We start from the raw sequence: 7,759 nt of genomic DNA on the forward strand, positions 1-7,759 counted from the left end.
TATCAATTATTCATACTCGTATTATTCTAATCATCACATAGACGTCATAGGCTTTTATCTACCCTTCGTTTCACCCAAATCCGATTTACGGATTAAAAGTTATGACTAAAACAGTCAAACCATAACCACATAGGCATATAACGCATCAATCAGTGAACACGTAGTACATAACACATAAGGTATTCGATCAAAATAATTTTTCAAAGAAGATTCGGGGTCAAAATGATTTTCCAGGTATTTATTATGAATTTTCAAACATTTTTCGGAATTAAAATTGGACTCCGAATCATTTTATAATTAAATAATAGGGTTCGAACACCCAAATTTGAATTTAAAATAATTTTATAATAAATATCGAGCTTCGAAAATAATTTAAAATAATATTATAAAGCTCGAAACTATTTTTCGGAATTTTTAAATCAATTTTAAATAATTAAATCCAATTAAATAATCAATTAAAATTAATCAATAACTAATTAAATTAATTAATCAATTAATATTTAAATTAATTGACTAATTAATTAATTAATTATCAACTAAAATTAATTAAATAAATAATTACGATTTATTTTAGAATTAAAAATAATTTTCAGAATTAAAATAATGATTTTTGGAATAAAAATGAATTTTAGAAATTAAATAAAGGATTTTTGAATTTATTTTAAAAATAAATTCCCAGAAACAGATTCAAGGAATGAAACTGAGAATTGAAAGATCAAAAACGGGTCTTAATCGGGTCGAAAAACGGGCCAGGAAGAACACAACCGGGTCTGGCCGGAACTTTCCCAGACTCTGGTGGAACTTCCGATTCCGGCAACCCCATTTGAGGCTCAATTCGATATCGTTCAATCTATATTTCGCTGGGGAATTACTGAGAACCCTCCCAGAAACACATCCCCTTCAAGAATAAGCACAAAAGATCCCCCGGTTGTCCTTTCCGGCGAAACAGCCATTGACGCCGGCGAGGAGTTCAAATCTCCGGCCAGGTCAAAACAGAGGTCTGACAATACATGCAACCATATAAATCGAATCCTCTAAGCATGCCTAACACACTGGTAACCTCAGAACCAACCCATGTTTGTCAGAAATGAAAGCCCCAAATTTGAATTAATAATATTCAAGAACACAAACCCTAGTTCATGAATCCGAGAATCAAACTCAAATTTAACCATGTTATTGATCTCCAAATTTAACATATAATATAGCAAAATGACCAGGAAGAATAGATCTACACGATTATGCCATCAATTCATATCAAAAACATCAAGAACAAAAATTTATAATATAATCCAAAAATAATTCGAAATAAAATAATTAAACCAGAAAAATACCTTGATTTCTGGGCAAAAACAAATTGTTGATTCAGAAAGAAGATTTCGAAAGCTTCGTTTTGATATATTACACGCCCGAATCGGAGTTCGATAACGTCTTTGTTCGTGCGTTTGATTCTCAAGAACGCAATATTAATTCGACATTTTCTCTGTATTTTACGGGGTTTTACAGACTGATTATGATTATACGAATAAATGAAATGATAAAAGGGCTATATATATTTTTGGAATATTGGCTCGTTTTGGATCGTCATGGATCGTTCAATTAGTTACTTAACCGCTAACTAACTGCAAAAGTGATTCGATTTGATACCCGTACCGGATAATTATTCAAACCGGGCTTCTTATAAAATACTTTATACGAAAATAACATAATATTATCCCGTCCTTTGAGAATACGGGTTTTGTTGGCTTACCGAAATGATTATCGTATTGAAAATCTTGCGCTGGGCCGCGCACGGGTCAAACCGTAATCCGGATCGAAAAAGTTAAAACACGGAAAATGTCCGGAATTACCAGATTAGGTTAGGAAGGATGTTTCGGAAGATTTTCAGGTTGTAAAAATGTAAAAACAGTTGAAGTCGGACGGTTCCCGGCTTTATAAAATAATTTTATAATTATTCAGAAAATAAATAATAAATTTATAAATTAATATAAAATCATATAACAGTCCAAAAATTACCAGAAAAATACCGTAATTATCTATATTTTATTCTGGTCATAATAAAATTAGCAAACTTATACGGTATCACATATAAGCATTCACATTTTTACCCCAATCGTCAGATAATTCACCAAAAATCACATAATAATCATATAAAAATTATTTATTAATAAAAATAATTACACTCGATATCCCGGATGTTACAGCTTATATTGTTGAAGGAAAGAGTTGGGATGACTCTGATAATGATGAATACAAAGAAGAATTTGAAAATTATTCTCTTATGGCTTTTGAGCATGGAGAATCATCCACTTCAAAATCAGTGGTACCAACTCTAACCACTATTGATTTAGATACAAGTCAATATAAAGAAACTGTTGAAAAGATGAGTGTAGAGATGTTTCATATCCATATTAGCATGGTGGCATCTACTGAGGAAGTTAGTAAACTGTCAAAAATAAATGAGAAGCCTGAGACTGAGAAGGAAGAAATGGAATTGCAGCTTGTAGAGCTTGAAGCAGTCAAGCAAGAAAATGAATATCTGAAAAATAAGCTTAAGTGTGAAAGTGAAATTGAAGTTATTTTGAGAGAAAAGTTGGAGAAGAATGAGGTGAAACTGAATTCTTTCAGAAATGCATCTCAGTTGGTTGGATAGTACCATGAGAATAACAAATTATGTGCTAACATAGTTATTGGTTTGGACTATGATGCATTGAACAAGAACAGGAAAAGTGAAGGTGACAAAGGTAGAGAAACTGCTGATCAATATGTCCCAATAATACTGAGGAAAGTTGATGCACTTGTGTTCAAGGCATGTGAAGTCAATTTTAGTGAGGAGGATTTGGCCATCAAGCAAGAGCTTGCATATGAAGATAATGAGATGAAAAATGAAGAAACAACTCCTACTGTTGAAATTAAGAAAAAGCCCATAGTCAACCAAGTTTCTAAGATACCAATCAAGGAGGTCAAAACTGAGAATGCATGAAAGAAAAAAAAGAATATGAATGGGAAAACTGGAGTGAACAAGAGCAATAACTTTGTATTTATTGCATATGCTTCCAGGAAATAATGTCCGAAGTGTGAATCTACAAATTGTTGGGTTTCGAGGCATTAAACGCAGCGAAAATAATAAATAAAACCGTAAAAACAGAATAAATCGAAACTCACCGCAGGATCTGTTATTCCCAATCAATGCAACAAGAATTACAGAAGGAGGGTTGAATGTAATTTTGGCTTCTTTTTTAGATTTTTAGAATGTTCTTACTTAATATATAACTGTGTTTGATTTTGCAAGAAGTGCGGAATGAAAGTAAAATAGAAATCAAAACACAAAGCAATAAAACACAAAGCTTTAAAACTTTCTTGTGGATTTGAACTTATCCATCAGATATATATATATATATATATAAAGATGAGAACTTTGTGATGCTTGAATAACACACAGCTGCTTACAAGTGAACTTACAGAATTACAATGAGATGCTTAACAGATACAGCTTTATCAATCTCTCTGAAAATAATGCTTACTTAGTTAGTTTGTTCTACTTGCCACACTTGGTTTATATACTACCAAGTTACATGATAAAAAGATAAATAATTAAAATAAAAATTGTTTCTAGTCTAATTCCATGCTACTTCATTACTCTATATAGCATCTTTGAATATTTCATAATTGCATGGAAATGGTAATGCTTCTTTGTTCTCTAAATCCTGCAATTAGGCTGCCACATTCCATTTACAAACACCCGACGCATGTGACTGTGTTGTCACTGTCAACTGATCTTTTGAATTATGATCATCCGTCGGGACTATGTTGGTCACCCGTCGGGAGCCTTGTTGATTATCTTTCGGGAGCCTTTGTAGATCATCCGTCGAGAGCCTTTCTGTAATATCCGGGATATATCGTGCAATTATATTGCTAATAAATAATTATTATATGTGTTCAATATCTATTCTGTGAATTATTTGTTAAGTGTTATCTGTGTTTGGATATTTAAAAATAATATTAATTGAGTATTTTAATTTTTATATGTCCAAAATAAAATATAGATAATTGTCATATCTTCCTAATTATTTTTATGTTGATTTATGAATTTATAGGAATCATATGAATTTTATAAAATCTTTTTCGGGGTATTTAAAATCTATTTTATAAAAACGGGAACCAACCGACGTCATCCGTTGTTACGTTTTTAGAACCCGAAACTCTTCCGAGAACTCCTTCCTAACCTAATTGTAATATTCCGAGCATTTTCCATATTTCGACTTTTTCGATCCGGCGTACGGTTTGTCCTGCGCGGGTCCCGGCGCGATATTTTCGATACAATATTCGTTTCGGTAAATCAATAAAACTCGTATTTTCGATAAACGGGAGCTTTTTATTAAACTATCACAATTATCACCTCGTAGTACGTGTAACCAGGCGCTGAGACCAAGACCGCAGTACAAATTGTACTAATTTGAATAATTATCCCGAAAACCGATACCGTTTGGATCAGTTTTTACCAATAAACGTACCATTTTATATCCGGAATGATCCAACGGGATACTAATTTTCCGTAATTATAAATAGCCTTTTACCGTATTTTATTTCGTATCAAAATCATTTGCAGTCATCTAAATATATAATTTTCCAGAGAAAAACCTTATATTCATGTAATCTTCTGAAAATCAAACAGCAAAACGAAGGTGTTATTGATCTCTGTTTTTAAACCTTGAGTAACCAAAACGAAGGATTTGAGGAATACTATCAGATTCTGAGCTTCGTTTTACTGCAGAAACTAAGAAGAGGCAAGGCGTAGGAAAGGGAAACAGGTAGTCGAGGAGTAAGACAGTCGTGACTGAAAGCGAGTGCAGTATAATAAGCTAGTACCAGGAAAGTGTTCTGAACTTTCTCGAGATATTGTAGTGATTGATAGTCCTGTTTGATATTGCAAGTGCTTTGAAGCACTGAACCCTAAACCATGATTCCAGTTATTGATCTTGAGCCATAAACCTGATTCTTTCTAGACCATTGATTGTTGTATACCCAAATACGAACCTCAAATATACGATACTACTCCACAAACACATACAAACTAAATATCAAACACTGAACCAGATTGCTTACACACTCAAACCATTGTATCTTATGCTTTGAAAGGCCAAATCCTTGAAACCTTGAAACATTATTTCCTTTGCTATCCAATTCTTTCATTACCTAGCATCCATGCTTTGAAAATGCCATATTGATCCCTATGCAGATTGAAACCATTTTCATTATTGAACGTCCAATGTTGTTAATGATTCTGTTTATTATTTATTACTGCTTATTCTGTTATTATGTTAGAATTGGATTGATTTTATAAAATTGTGGACCAGATTCGTGGTCAGACCATATAATGGTCAATTTAGGCCAATGTGTGCCCCAGATCCAGTAGTTAGAGCAGTGATGTGTGCTTTGCTCGGGGTTAGTGCGTGACTGATCAGTAGCCTAACCTAGGTTTTTAAAATGAAAATATAATATCCAATTCTAAATCATAATCTATTGTTCACTTGATACCATAACCATTTTCACCTGATGATCATTATTCTCAGTTTTGTCATTGTGACTTGCTGAGCTAGTTAGCTCATTTGTGCGATGTTGTTTATGTTCTTTTCCAGTTAAAAAAGAACCAGTTGGTAGCGAGGATCCCCAGTCCAGCGCGAGAGCTAGGGGTTCAGGTTGATCAAGTTGAGCTAGTAGGCTTCTTTTGGAATAATTTAAGTTTGTAAGTTTGTAATATTTTTTAATACTCAGTTCTGAGTTGGAATAGTTGGGATTCGAATGTTTGTAATATAAGTAAGTATGTTTGGCTTGTGTGCATACTTTAACATGTTGCGGTCCATGGTAGTTGGTAAGTAGGGTCACTGCATATTATTATTATTATCCTTATTATTGTTATAAGCAGGTTATAAATAGTGTGTGTGTGTGTGGACCCCAAACTTCTGACCCGGGTTTGAAGGGCGCCATAGGTTTGGTATCAGAGCTACATGTTATAAGTCACTGACACAAGCCTAGGTTGACGGGAATGGGTAGAGGGCCAGGATTTGAAGTAAGGAATAGAAAGAATGAACTTCGAGAGGTTGAGTGCTACGGTATAACAGGTACTAGTATAATTCGCGTCGTGGTTCGAGATTCTTATATTGCGATATGATTTCAGATAGCAGCGATGGCCAACTCTTTCATCCCCGTATCAGCTGATCACTCAGAGCCTTCAGTTGGAGTACCATTATCATATCCACGTCCTGTTATTCCACCAGTATTAGCTATTCTACCTCCACCGGTGTTGCAGCCCGTACCACTACAGGCTATTCCACCCCCAGGCATAAGGCCACCTATCAGAGGACCCCCACCTGCTGATTCAGGCTTTACTGGTCATTCAGTTACAGGAGTACCTTTCCAGTTCTCTTCTAATCCTGTCCCATATCATCAGTTTGAGGCTTGGCTTATGGAGCAGTGATTCCTACAGGGTTTAGATTCAGGAGTTACTACATATCATGTGTACCAGAGAGGTTGGGAGTGGTGAGAGGTGACTTAGAGAGAGGCTCCAGGTGTTTCGTAGAGCAGCTGCTGTGAGGATTTTTGAGGCTACACATGAGGACATCACCCCTGATTTCCTAGTGGAGTGGGCTAAGTGGGTTCTAGAGGAGCTTGAGGAGATTGGAGGTCCAGACTTGCCATGAGTCAGAGATCCAGAGATAGAGATGCTGAGCAGTGTTATTATGGTTGTGTAGTATGTACAGTAGTGTGTAGTATGTATCTGTAGACTTTTGAGTTGTATTTATAGATCAGCTATGCTGACTAGTGAGTAGGTTGTTGTACCCTTTTGCTTTTACTTCCGAAGCGTCTTTACGCTTGTACTACCCAAAACTTTTGATCTATATATATCAGTACCTTTTCTTTTCCAGCACTGTCATTTACTTTATTGCACCTGTTTTACTTTACCTTATTTATTGCACCAGTTATACCCCTGTGATACCATGTACCCTGTTTTCCATAACTGTTTATATTCTGTAAAGAAGCATGCAATTTACTTAGTTCAACTGTTACAACCGTTTTCAAAAAGAGATATTTCTGTTTTACAAAACTTTTCTTTTATGCAAAGGATTTGATTTAAAAGTTAAATAAGTTGTTTGATTCTTTACAGAAAAATGCCTCCCAGAAGAAATACCCGCACCAACACCCAGAATGAAGAAACCAACAACAACAACAATAACAACCAAGATGATACAAACCAGAATGCAAACCCAGGACCCATAGACCCAGCAATAGCCCAGATTCTCCAAATCTTGGCCCAACAAATAGTTCACCTGGCACAACAACAACAAAGACAGACCAATCCCCAGGTAACTTTCAAAACTTTTCAGGCAGTAAACCCACCAGAATTCAAGGGTTCCTTAAAACCGATTGAAGCAAATGTTTGGTTAAAGGAAATAGAGAAGGCATTCACCTTAGTGAAAGTGAAAGAGGAACAGAAGGTTGAGTTTACAAGTTACTATTTGAAGAACGAGGCCACCTATTGGTGGGAAATGGTGAAGACATTGGAAGGTACGGATGTAATTACTTGGGAGAAGTTTAAGGAATTGTTTTTAGAAAAGTATTTTCCTCAGTTTGTTCAGGATCAGATGGAGTTGAAATTTTTAGAATTAAAGCAAGGAAATATGTCGGTGGCAGATTATGAGAGTAAGTTTGAGGAATTGTCAAGGTATGTGCCGTCGTATGTGGATACTGACAGGAAGAAGGC

This window comes from Apium graveolens, chromosome 8 (genome assembly GCF_009905375.1).
Source record: "Apium graveolens cultivar Ventura chromosome 8, ASM990537v1, whole genome shotgun sequence".
NCBI lineage: Eukaryota > Viridiplantae > Streptophyta > Magnoliopsida > Apiales > Apiaceae > Apium > Apium graveolens.